Source organism: Hipposideros armiger, unplaced genomic scaffold, assembly GCF_001890085.2.
Source record: "Hipposideros armiger isolate ML-2016 unplaced genomic scaffold, ASM189008v1 scaffold_0, whole genome shotgun sequence".
Taxonomy (NCBI): Eukaryota; Metazoa; Chordata; class Mammalia; order Chiroptera; family Hipposideridae; genus Hipposideros; species Hipposideros armiger.
The window spans coordinates 6,261,751-6,275,424 of NW_017731350.1; the positions used below are offsets into that span (position 1 = coordinate 6,261,751).

The following is a 13,674-nucleotide window of genomic DNA, read 5'->3' on the forward strand; positions in this document are numbered from 1 at the left end:
TTACCAGAAGGTAAGGAGGTGATGGTGGTAGAAGTGGGTAAACGGTCAAATATATGGTGACGAAAGGAGAACTCACTCTGGGTGGTGGACACACAATGCAATATACAGATGATGTATTATAGAATTATACACTTGAAACCTATATAATTTTATTAACCAATGTCACCCCAGTAAACTTAATAAATTTTTTAAAAAATTTCTGAAGACATTTATTTGATTAAGCATCTTAGATTTACTGTGCATCAGCAGAGACAGATGAGTAGGTTGTTTTGGGCTTGAGTGGAGACCTGATTCAGGCAGTCTATACCAGCTAATTGCTTGTTGCGTATTAAAACAGGAGTAAAACAACAAAACCTGTGCAAGAATATTGAGCTTCTGTGAGGCTGTATTTCTCTTTCCAAATACCAATCAAAGGATACCATCTGACACACTAAAAGCTATGGAGGCCAAAAAAGTATACGTAGAAAAAACAGTATTGTCAGACTCCAACTCAAGGAATCTCTAAGAAAAGTGAGCCAAAAAAACAGCCAAAAAAAAAAAATTACAGAAAAAAAGGAAATAACGAAGTTAAAGCACAGACATGATAACTAAGCATAGAACAGAACAGCTCTGACCTTAAACATATATCCAGAAACCATCAAAGGCAAATGTTACCGGTAAAAGCAATAAAAAGCATTACCTCAAGAGGGAGAAGGGAAAGACACATATTTAGATGCACTGTTAGAAGAGAAAACAAAACCAGGCAAGCAGTGAAAGAGGTAAAACTTGAAAGGGAAATCAAATCAGTGGCTTTTCTGCCTCATTCATCTGCCAGCAGCCAGACAGCACACTTTGGAGTCCAATCGAGTGAAAACAAGATTGGGCAACTTCAGCAGAAACACATCCTCTCCATTTTTTTAAATAATGAAAACAGCAACAGAGGCATGACTAGGAACCAAATGGGAGAAACACACGGGAAATTGCACAAGGGACAGTCAGAGAGGCAGTGAAAGGGAGTTACTCACTGGGCTGAGATTTCAGCCTGGTCGGACTAGGCTACATGGACCAATGGCCTGGAAGAAATGAGTTAAGAAAAATGTGAATCGGCTAATGATCACATTTGGTCAAGCCAAATAAATAAATAAATAAAGGGCCGGCCGAGTGGCGCATTGGTTAAGAGCTGGCTTGGGACACCAGCTCTAAGCAGCAGGGCCCCAATTGGGATCCCACATGGGGGCCAGTGACACTGCCCTCTACAGCTCAGATTGTGAACAACAGCTCAACCTGGAGCTGGGCTGCCGTGAGTCACTGGCAATGGTGTAGGCTGCAGTGAAACTGCAATGGGCTGCCATAAACTACCGTGTGTGGCTGGCAGCCGGCGTTAATGGCTGGCAGCCGGTGTGAGCTGCCAAGAGCCGCTGTGAGCAGCCAACCAGAGGCCAGCAACCGATCTGCCTCACCCGGGAAGAGCGCAATGATAATACCAACTTGGACCAGTGAAGCGACGTCCTCCACAACTAGAGGCAAGAACAAAACGACAGCAACTTGTCTGTTCCCCTTCCCCCGATTCCCCAGTGCTGTTCCCCTCCCCCAATTCCCCAATAAAATCTTAGAAAAAAATTAAATAAATAAATAAATAAATAAATAAATAAATAAATAAATAAATAAATAAATAAATAGAGTTCTGGGCTGCTTGGGATGAGCTGGATGTAGTTTTTGAATAGATATAATGAAACTTTAAATGTCCAATCATGGCATCAGAGTCCTCACCACCTGCCCCTACGATTCCGCCCACACCCCCACCTTCTTGGCTCCTTGGCATGGCCCCTGGATCACAGCAACAGCTACCCCTGAGAATGCACCCAGACCCTTTACTGAGGTTTAGAAAGCCCTGTGCCTCCCAGACCATGCCTTCCTGCCTGCTTCTCTCCTGTCACTCTCCCTGGTGTTTACTAAGCTCACGCCACTCTCCAGTGCCATCAACACTTGAAGCTCACCCATCAAATTTGTCTCTTTACACACGTTATTACCACTGGAAAAAGCTGTCTCCACTTCCGCTCCTTTAGATATCACATTATCAGAGAGGTTTACCCTGACTACACACCCCACCCCCTTCACTAGCACATCATCCTTTTAATTACTTCATAAAATTACAAGTCTAATTAATTATTAGGTTACTTGTTGGTTTCTCATGAACTCCCACTAAGAATATAAATATATATATATATATATATAGAAAGCAGAAATCTGGTTTGTTTACTACTCAATCCTAAGCAAGTGGAAGAATTCATATGGTGAGAATTCTATATGGTAAGAATTCAGTAAATGTTTCTTTAATTGAGGTGGAAGATTTGCAGAACTGTGATGATCCCAGCCTTGAAGCAAGGATGAGACAGACTGATATATACTGAGGCCTACATTGTTCCAGAAAAGGTGCTGGGTGTGTTATATACATTATTTCATCGAATCGTTCACCAAACCTAAGACATAGTTATTATTATTCTCACTCTTCACATAACAACTGAGGCTAAAAACAATGAAATGACTTAGCCAAAGTCATGTAACTACTAAGGGGAAGAACTTTGTTTCAAATGTGATATTGAATTCCACGTTCTACCTACTTTACCACACTGATCTGCCTTTGCTTTTATCATTTCCTCCCCTAATTTTTAAAATGATTTTCCTGACTACAGACTATATGTACCACCTCTCTGTTGTTCACAGGTTTAACATCCACAATTTCGATAATTTGTAATTATGGTGGACACCACTAGTTCTCATGGATGACTGGACCTTCGTTCTGTCTTGTGTATATACGAGCCTGAAACCCCTGCCCCTTGCATTTGGGTGGGCTCTGGGAGGACCAAAAAATGTAAACAAAAATAGCACACATTACTTGCTGGTGCAATGAATGGGGTTCTCTAGTCTCTTCTCCCTGTGCTGCAGCTGTGGCAGATAAAGCCCTGTGGTCACATGGCAGAACCAAAGGACCGAAGCAGCACAGGTTACTGAGTGATGGAGAGCCTCAGAAAGTCCTCCAGATTTTCAGTAACTTTTACACAAATGGAGTGGGTGGTGGTGGAGAAATGCTTTTGCTATATTAATACAATAAAGTTAAGGATTCTAACATGCATGTGCAAGAAAGAATTAATTAATCAGGTCTTAGTTGCTTAAAACTTGCACATTACCAGAAGAGCCTATTTTTCTTGACTGGCCCTTGGTGGGTGACTGTGAATTAAGTGTTTGGAGTGTTTTAAGTGAAAAGAACCATTTGCATGTCTATAGCTTTGAAGGAAACTGTACCAGTTTATGCAGATAGTTTGTGCAAACAATGTTCTGTATGGTGGACACCTCGTTTCTGTTTGACAATCTAGTTTTGGTAACTGTAGTCAGTCTTGGAGGGATTGTGTGTTTGTGTGTTCGAATCTCAGTTAGGTTCAAGCAAACTTCTCTAGTAGACGTCACTTCACACATGTTGCTACAGTTTATAGCAGGAAGATTTGTGTCTTGGATGATTCCACTGGGAGAAAACTCTGGGGAGCTGGCCCCTGGTTTCCTCCAGACTGTGTGTTGCTGATTTTGCTTTGCATCTTTTCACCTTGATAAACCATGTCCATGAGTATCAATGACTTTGGAGCTCTCTGAGTCCTTTTAGTGAATCACTAAACCTGTGAATGATCTTAGGGACTACCAAGACACTGCTCTAATTAATACAGAAAATAGTACTAGAAGGGGGGTGTTGTCATAACAGAAAACCTAAAATATGTGACATTGCTGTTATAGGTGCCTGAAAATATGGTGGTTTATATTAAAAACTGGCAGAACATTTATCTCTCATGGTAGAACTGTAAAACTATTGCCAGGGGTTATTTGAGAGTTAGATAATGTAAGTGATGAACTTGTCTGGTTGACCTGAGAGTCTAGAGCAAAAGGCTGGAAAATATAATTTTATTAGTGTGTTTTAAATGAAATTGACCACTTTTTTATAGAACATTTCAAGAAAGTGATGAGCTCAGGAAAGAATAGAATGGAATGGTAGAATTATAAGCCTTCCAGATTTGTAATAATGATGAACTGACTGCTTTTGATGCCGAACTATAATTGATGATATAATAAGGATTTGAATGTCAAAAACCTATAAAAACTCAGCCATGCAACAATGAATAAGTTAAAGGCCTTCCCACCTTTTGTTAAAACTTCTCAGAAGACTTAAGTGCCTTAAGAAAAAAAAATCAGATGAAGGGTCAATGCCCAATAAATTAATATCAATATTTAAAATGTCTTGAGATAAAGATCAGATTTATGGTGGAGCCTTTCCATCTACCATTCCAAATAGACTCAATAAGTTGATAAAGAAAAGTAAGAGGAAAAAAATAAATAGGAGAAAATACTGCACCTGAGAACCTGTAAAGAATAATTTTAAGGCAACTCTGGGTATAGGCCCTATGATATGGATCTGAATGGACTCAAATATGCCCTGCTGTGTGTGTGTGTGTGTGTGTGTGTGTGTGTGTGTGTGTGTGTGCGTGTATATATTCTGCCTTCCATAGCCACAGGTCCCACATCCATGGATTCAACCATAGATGGAAACTATTTGGAAAAAAATAAAGTTACATTGTTGCTTACATGTACTGTGCAGTTAGGCCTATGATAGTTGTGTCTATGCTAAACATGTACAGACTTTTTTTCTTGTCATTATTTCCTAAACAATATGATATAACAACTATTTACACAGCATTTACATTGCATTAGATATTATGAGTCATCTAAAGATGATTCAAAGTATACAGGAGGAGGTGGCAGGCTCGTGTGCAAACCTGATGCCATTTTATATAAGAGACTTGATCATCTGAGAATGTTAATAACTGTCGGGGGTCAGGGGGGGTGGTCCCGGATCCATCTCCTATGGATACCAAGGGATGATTATTCTATTGTGTTGCTAAAGAAACTTGGAGTCTAGACTGAAAAAAAACCCTGTGATTCTTTGAGACTTAACAATGACCAATGACCTTTGCATTTGTCAAAAATATCGATTATGTTCAGCTACTCCAAGAATTACTTCTAAAAATTCCTGAAACAATCCCTTTAGCTCAGGGGTATAAAAACAATAGAAGTAAAGGAAACATTACACATTGGTATTAGACAGAGCAGGGTTTGAATGCAAGTTCCATTATGGATGAGCTATGAAACACTGGGCAGTTTAAACAGGAATATTTGTAATGCCATTCCAAAAGGCCATTGCGAGGATTAAATGCATGCAATTGCTTAATATAATTTCTATCACATAGAAAATATCCAGTAAATGTTAGCATTCATTGTCAAAGTGATCCTTGGGCTCCTGTGCTTCTGCTGGTAAGTAGTGGGTTGAGAAGCTGTTATGAAGGGAACCTCTTTCAGAAGAGCAGGATAAAGGCCTCATCAAGGGCTATCCCCCACCCTCAAGATAGGTGGTTCACACCATGGCTGCCTGGAGGGTTTCAGAATTTCTAAGGACCAATGAATGCTATAGATCCCTCCTTCTCTTTTCAAAATGAGAGTGTTGATTGCAGTTATCTTAGGTGTGTCACACCATTATGCACTGAGTGTGAATGGGGAAAATGATTGATAATATCAATAGGTTTCCAGCCTGAGGGGCTGCACCCAGGTCTGGTGGATGGTCTTTCTTCACAAGGGGATGTGAAATCCTGCAGGAAGATTAAACTTAATATATTAGAACTTTGGGGAACAAACTGTAGCAGAATCTACCCAAGTTCATCAGTATCCCATTGTCCTTTCCTTCCCCGACCTACAGGAACTGTACCTCCCAACTTCCTTAAAGATGATGAGGCTGTATGACTGGTTGTGGCTGATGAAATGCATCACTTTCAAACAGAGGCAGTACAATACCCTGAGTAGTGTCCAATCTCATTATCCTACTGTTGCAGCTGTTATGAAGGGTCCTTGTGCTGTGATGGTCAAGTCCTAAGAGTTACAGCAGGCTGGAAGGAGGGGAGCTGCCACTGAGAGTTTCCCAGACCCAGGGGGAACTTTTCTAAGCAGAAATTAGCATTGTGGTGTGAAGCCAAAAAGATGTGTGATTATCTGTTAAATCAGCATAATTTAGCTCCTGCTGACTAAAGAGGTGATCACTCCTGAATATCTATTGCTGGACATTGTTTTCAGTATATCTAAGTCTGAATTTGAATCTTTTCCTCAGTAAGTCTGTATGCTGGTTAGTGTCAATCTGTACTCTTGAAGGCCAGAGTGATTGAAGCATATTAAACATGGAAAAAGGTAGTGCAAGAAAAATTCTAAGTTTAGGGAGTCTAAATTATAAAGGATTTTTTTAAATGCATGACAGTGTGAGTGTGGGCATTACTTTTGTAAAAGCAATGGAAAAACATTTAGAGATATCCAACAGAGGAGTGACAAATGATACACACTTTAAGAATATTCTGGTCTGTGTGCAGGTCGAAAATGGAAACAGGAGTAACAGTTTTAGTGGTTATTGTGGTTCTGCAAGAAAAAGACGATTTAGTTTTTACTAGAGTGGTCATAGTGTGAATGGTGAGGATGGATTCCACGTATATTTTGTAGTTAGAAGCAACAAGACCTGCTGATCATGTAAGGAAATGCACTAGAAACTTATTTCCCTTGAAAGGAATGTAATTTTTGAGAAAGTCAAGAGACTATACAAACTTTTCTGTATTTGCAAAGCTAGAAATTTGCAAAGATCTTGGGATTTATCCCTTGTAAATGTCAAGGCTCTTATGATATCTGCTTATTGTAGAAAACTGGGAAAATACAGATGTACCCAAATGTCACTGAGGAGTACGGATTGCATCAATGCCACAATTGCATTTTTTCTAAGCACTTCCAATTTCATCTCCTAAAACATCTCCTCAGCACAAGGAAGAATAACGTCCAAGTACATGCCTGCTCCTCATCCCTGGGAGCACCCAAGAGGATACTTCCCACATCTCTCCAAAGATTTCTGTAGTTCTTCATACTCTTATTTGGCCCCCAAATTTACCAATTAGCTCCTCCCCATATATACACACACAAACAAAAGATGCTTCCGAGACCCCCTGGGCTGGTGCTTCTATATATTTGTCAGGTGAGCACTAAAATTCATGACAAGATATTTTTAAATGATGCTTTACAATTTTCACATGAAAAAGATTTTCTTCACCTCTTACCACTTACATCTTATCCAAACTCTCTCAAGAAAACAATCTAGTCATAATTGGGCTCTCGCCACTCTATTTATATCATTGCATCTAATGTCTATGAATTATAATTTTCCCTTCATTTTTGTTTTTACTACAATAATCAAGCCCACAATCATCTCTTTATGGGACTATTGAAACAGACTCCTAGTAGATTTCCCTCCATCCAAATCTGTTTACAGTCAATCAGCGTTCTACAATGCAGCCAGCATAAACCCACTAAAAGGCTGGCCTGGCCACCCCTGCCCCTCAACTAGCTCTATTAAAATCCCAAAACATTTCAATGTTTTCTCACTTCCTGGTGGATATATCCCCAGTTCCTTTACATGCTTCTAGGAACATTTAAAACTTGTCACTGCCCACTTTCTAAAGCCTCGCGTTTTTTAGTCTTTCCTCCTAAAACATGCACTTTATACTCTACTGAATCTCAACAGCATTAAGTTTCTCAAATGTGTCAGGGGTTCTCTCATTCCAGGGCCTTCACATGTCCTGATCTTTCTGCAACTGTATTGCTTACACCTCTTTAAAATCTGAGTCACACTAGCCCTTCCTCTATAATATGTCTTTGACTTCTTCCTAAACTAGATTCTGTGTTCTTAATATGTGGGTTCCCAGTACCTTGCATTGCCCCATTATGCCATTCATCACCTTTGTATTGATAATGCATGTTTTATCATCTACAGACACCACTTGACTCCATGAACACGGCATCTCTCTTCCCAGCACATAGTAGGCATGTTGCAAATGCTTATTGACTTATTATTGTGCTGTTATAATAGCTTCACGTGCCCTGATTCGTCACTTGCCATTTGAATACAAGCCAATAAATCACTATGTGAATTTTATGGAGGAGGAAAAATGATCTACCTTAGAGACGAATGTAGTGTGAGTTCCCTCACCAATTTCTCTACCACACTGGAAAAATACATATAGAAAAACAAATTATTCAAAAGGGGAAAAGAAACCCTAATATACAATTAATGTGTTTCTATCTCCTCTACATGCCTGATAGATAGATTGAATGCATACTTAGTTATAGAGATCAATAGATGAGAGAGGACTAGATGAATGGGCAAATGATAGTTATATTTGAAAGCATACTGAGTGGGACTGTGTGTATAGTTTTTTTTGCTCATTGATTTTTGTTTTTTGGAGTAATTTTACATGTTTTGATTTTAACATAATCTGGTGAGCCTTTCTCCATTTAATTAAAAACTTCTCCTAATTCCCATATGATATTCAAATATATGATGCATATTATTTATTTAGCCCTCATATTCAGCAACACATACATTATTTCCATTTTTTCCTCATTATAAATAATACCTAGCCAACATTTCTGTCAAAATCTTTTTCTGAATCTGGGTGTAATATCAATCTTTGACACTTATATGTTCCTTTGTTTTGGCGCCTGGTCTTTCTATGGGAACTTAGAAATCTTTCTGATACCCAGAGACCCATTTTCAAAAGCCAGCCTTCATCTTTGCCAATTCTTATCCACCTTCTCCAGCTGGGTGTAGCAGCATCCAAGCTATTGAGTTGGAAGACATCAATGCAGTGGAATTGTGTGAACTTGAAATTCACTTAGATGACTTGAGCCTTGGTTTCTTCATTCTTATAATGATGATTGCCTTATTACTAGTCCTACTATTGCACAGGTATTTTGTTTGTTTGTTTGCCTCTGTGTTTTATGGACCACCGAGCAAGGAAATATAAGTAAAAGCAATTAACTAATAATATTGTGTGTGTGTGTGTGTGTGTGTGTGTGTGTGTGTGTAAAATGGTTATTAAGTTTTGTTTTCTTTGAAATGATTTGCATGGACTTTGTAGCACTTGGATAAAGTACAGATGCTTGATTCATACATCATGTGTTTGGACCACATCCAGGATCTGAGGCTTGGCACATCAAGTTCTTCTCAGTTACACTCCAAGTTACAGTTGCAAACTCAGTGTGTGTGTGTGTGTGTATGTGTGTGTATACCAGATGTACTTACCTTCCCATATTTTGCTAAATTTCAAGGTCCTTTCAGCACATGGTGTCTTTCTACAAGCTCCTTCCTCTACTTGTAGTGTCTTCTACCAATCATGCCCCCACCCCCGGGCTAATTGACACAAAGCAAATATTGAAAGGTGTTGGCAAGTCATTTCCAAAGACATTTTAAAAGACACTGTGTGTGTATGCATGTATGTCTGTGTATGGAATGTATAATGAAATATTGTAATATATGTGAATTTTCATAGTGCATGTGTGAGAGCGAGCAAGCCTCTGTGTATGTAAAGGAAATGTATATTGAGGACTGCGTAAAATGTGCTTTTTTCCCCCAGAGTTCCTTATGACAAAGCTTCTAGTCAGTGATTTTCTAGTTAATGGAAAAACAAGCACAGGATTGTGGTTTTTCTTAGGCTTTTACTCAGAAGGCAACAGGTGATGGGTTACCTGAAGGCCACTGCACCTGCACTGCCTATAGCTGCGTGAAGCTGTCAGCTTCCTATGAGGAGATGACCTCACACAGCAAGGCGCAGATGATTCCTGTGTTAGTTGTAACAGTATTTGGAGAGAGAGAGCAGGCAGGCGCTATGGTAGGGAAAATTAACAACCAGTGTGTGGAAGAGAAAGAGTTGAAAACGACAGGCCAGTGTTGAGAGGCCTTTTGTTCGGGCTTCCATTTTTCACCTAGAAATGGACACAATTACTGAAAATTAGAAATGAAGCTGGGCTTTATACAATCAAATGAGATAATTTTACGGCCAAAACAAGTGGGCTTGTGTTGAAAGGAAAGCCATTAAAATATACCTAAGCAGTAAGTTAATGGGGGAGAAATTCAATTTGAAAATGAGAGAACATTTTCAGATAGAAAGGGCAGGCAGTGGAACCATGTGCTTAATGAGGTACAGTAGATATATTCAAGTTTAATCTAGATAATTTTAGATAATTACATTAAAAGCTTAGGCTAGTTTTTAATTTTTTTTCTGTTTTTCCCCCCAACTGCTTGATGCTAAATATTTGACTGGATCAAAGATGAAAAAAAAATACACTATCATATTATCTGTTGTTTTGTATAAAGTCTATTTCCAAAAAATAAAATTTCTGAGTTATTCCATAGATAACTAGATGTCAGTACCACAAAAGAAACACATTATTGTCAAATCATGCTCAGTCAGGGATATTTTGTATTTTCATTGCTTCTGAGCCCTCCGTTTTTGCCCAAAGGAAAAGCTCACCTGGGTGGTTCCGCCTTCTCTCTCTTTACCTCACCACTTGTAAGGCTGTACTAGGAAATACTGAGCCCATGAATGGACACTTTCTGATAGTTCAAGGCTACTTCCAAGGTCATGATGGGATTTCCCAGGAACAAAAGATTCTCAAAGTTATGCTACCATGTCTGTGGAGGTGTTTGCACTCATGGTAACACTCTCCTCAATATTTTCCTCAAGCTCTTACCCAGGTTTTGCATTTTGTCCTAGATCTCTGATGCATGTCCGTTATTTCTTGAAAAGCTTGAAAGATTTTAAGATATTTTTTTCCCTTCACTGCCCAGACTCAGTTTAACCAGGGCTTTGGGATAGACCATGACATAGCTACAGGGTGTACAAAGGCAGAAAGGGGTATCGTACAGGAGATAGGCGGTCTTGACCCCCCTGTCTGCTGAGGCTTCAGGCCTTTTGGGACACACTTGATGTCATCAGGCAGCCTCAGGGGAGCATCTCATAGGTTCCATGATTCAGGCGTATTTTTCTCTTCAGCACTACTAATATTTCTGATCAAGGGCTGTATGATTTAGGCTACCTCAGTCCTACTAAGAGCACTTTATCAGCTTGTATGCGAGGGTATTCTTTAGTTTAGTGAAATGGGTAAGGATGCAGATTTAGGAGAGATGTAACCCTAGCTTCAAGTTCCTACTAAGCACTCATTCACTGAGAGTTCGGGGACTAGTTGCATTATTTCTCCATAAGACTTAGTTTTCTTATGTTTTAAAACAGATATAATAACCTTATTGAATTCTCAGGTTAATAGGAGAAATAAATGAAAGAATGTATGGATTGCTTTACGTATAGACCATAAACCGTTTCAATTGTAATTGATCATTAATGGATATATTTTAACTGTGACTGTGGTAATAAATGAAGTGATAGCTCTTACTACCACTATTATGATTATTATCATTTCAGGTCAGAAATATCTAGGGAAGTTACTATCATGTGTTCAAGTTTAGTCCAGCTCTAAAAGTATGTATGCAGTTTATACCAACTTAACTAGGAAGATAACTGAACAGCTCAAGACCCTTATATGAGGGAGTGTACATTTGACCTTTCTAAATGTGGTATAGAATCAATTTCTAGGTGTGGCTACTGAAATGGTAAGCATCACATCTGACACTAATGTCTAAGGCACACATTCTCGGAAACCCCAGAAACCAAAACCAACTGGAAGTGACTCCCAAGGCACTGACACTAAGCCATATACCCAGCAAAGATCACCATGCAAACCATGGGAATATATCAATCGCCTTAATAATTTCTCAGATGAAAACAATTATGCCAGCTTTCTTTTCATAATATAAAGGAGTTATTAAGATTATTAAATCAATTCTCATATATGTTAACAATGAATACTGCATTGTTCCTTCAGTGGAATAAGCTGTTATTGTAATTCTTCGCCATTAGAGATATACTATCTCTATAACGACTTTTCTTTCAGTACCTACCTTTAATCTCCAGAAACTCAGTAAAAGCTACTAAGATCTCAGAAATTATATAACACCTGGTAGTCAAAATAAAGAAAGTTACTAAAGTCAGTTTATATAAATCCAAAACTATACTCTATATTCATCCAATGGACAACTTCAGGAGCTACAAAGGTCTGCAATTGTCCCCAGCAGGTGAAAAGCGTGAGTTTATCTCTTCATGGCTGGAGAATATTTAGAAGAGAACCCACACCTGCAAAAAGACCTTAATGTGGGTCAAACTAACAGGCCAGCAGGATTGGATGGCCACTGGTCCTCCCATTACATTTAGATATTCTTGTCATATTTTTGTGAATTAAGGCCTAAATGAGTTTTCTTTGATACAGGGAGCTTGAGGGCACAGTGGAGCTTAATGTGAAAATGCTTCACATTGGTCAAAAGCCTTCCCTTGAAGAACATGTCTCTGTGTTAGCAAGTTTTAGGGGAGCTGTTTCCCCACCCCACCCCCATCTTGATGTTTCCACCTATGTAGCAGAACCCCCACTAGCGTGATACTCTGGGCTCTTCTCTGGGCCTCTACAACTCATCTTCCATGGGGCGAAGGGCTTACGTTTCACTGAGTTTGGGAAGAGGTAACTGAGCATGCGTGACCCGCCTCCTTTCTCTCTCTTCCCTGTTGGAAACTGGCCATTTTCCTGTGTCATAAGGTTGAAAATCATGGTTCATGCTCCCTTCAGTGGTGAGGCCTGCGGGTTTGTGTACCCTCGTTGCCCCATATCTGATTCACAGAGCAGTGAATCTTAAGAACTGTGAGGTCTAAAGTTACATGTGGAGAAATTTTGAAGAAGCCAGGGCACATAGTATCTTATCTTTATGATGTTCTTTCACAATTGTTAATAATTAGAGCAACGTCTGTGCACTCGGTGGCCTCCGTTTGTTTCTCAGCCAGGTCTGTATGCATATGTTACTAAGAGATATTTTACAAAGGATTGAGATTATATAACTACTATCTTTCATCAGGGCTGAGGCAAAAGCAATTAGAAAATTGTCTTTTTCATTGTTTTAACATACCAATGAAATTATACTCATCAGTTGATAATTATGCTTGTGAATATTGAAAATTCAAAAAGCAGCAATATCTACTAAAATATGATAGATTTTATTAATGAACAGACAGATAGAAATGGAATCCCTTGCCAGGCTTGAATACACAATCTTTACATGTATAGAGGTAGAGGATAATCTAATAACAAATACTTGAACAACCTCTTCTATTATTGTTATTATTCAAGAAAGTTTATGCCTGGAGTGACTTAATCATGAGAATTAATCTTGTAAAGACACAGTGTCAGGGCATAGGACAGTGGTAGAGAATTTGAAGAATGCTTTCGATGAATATGCGGTGGTATTTTAAGAAAAGTCTGTTTTTGAAAATGACTGAAGAAGATCTAAGGGAACAAACCTGAAAGAGAAAGGGTATGGAATTCAAAGAAATTCAAGGTTTCAGAGGCCATCATTCAACTAAAAGGGATTTAAAAATGTACTTAAGACACAATATACCAAGATTTAACTACTTTTAAGGTCTTAGCTGGGCAAGGAAGGAATGTTTTTATTGATAACCAGTCTCGAAAAAGTTATTAGGACTTGAGAAACCTAACAGAAGAATATAGTGAAGAGCACGGGGACCAGACTGAAATAATTCCCCTGTGTGGAGGTAGGACTTGGGAAACTATTGAGAAATGCCACCTCAAAGCTACAGCTAGAGTACATAATTAAGAGCTAATGGAAAACTGCCTCCTTGA

The 13,674-nt window shown here is 38.9% G+C and overlaps 1 pseudogene; it reads right to left on the bottom strand.

Moving 5' to 3' along the window:
- The window catches only part of LOC109391766 (E3 ubiquitin-protein ligase Mdm2 pseudogene), a 26,348-nt pseudogene extending 13,750 nt beyond the window's left edge, over positions 1 to 12,598 (bottom strand).
- Positions 12,599 to 13,674: the final 1,076 nt, after the last annotated feature.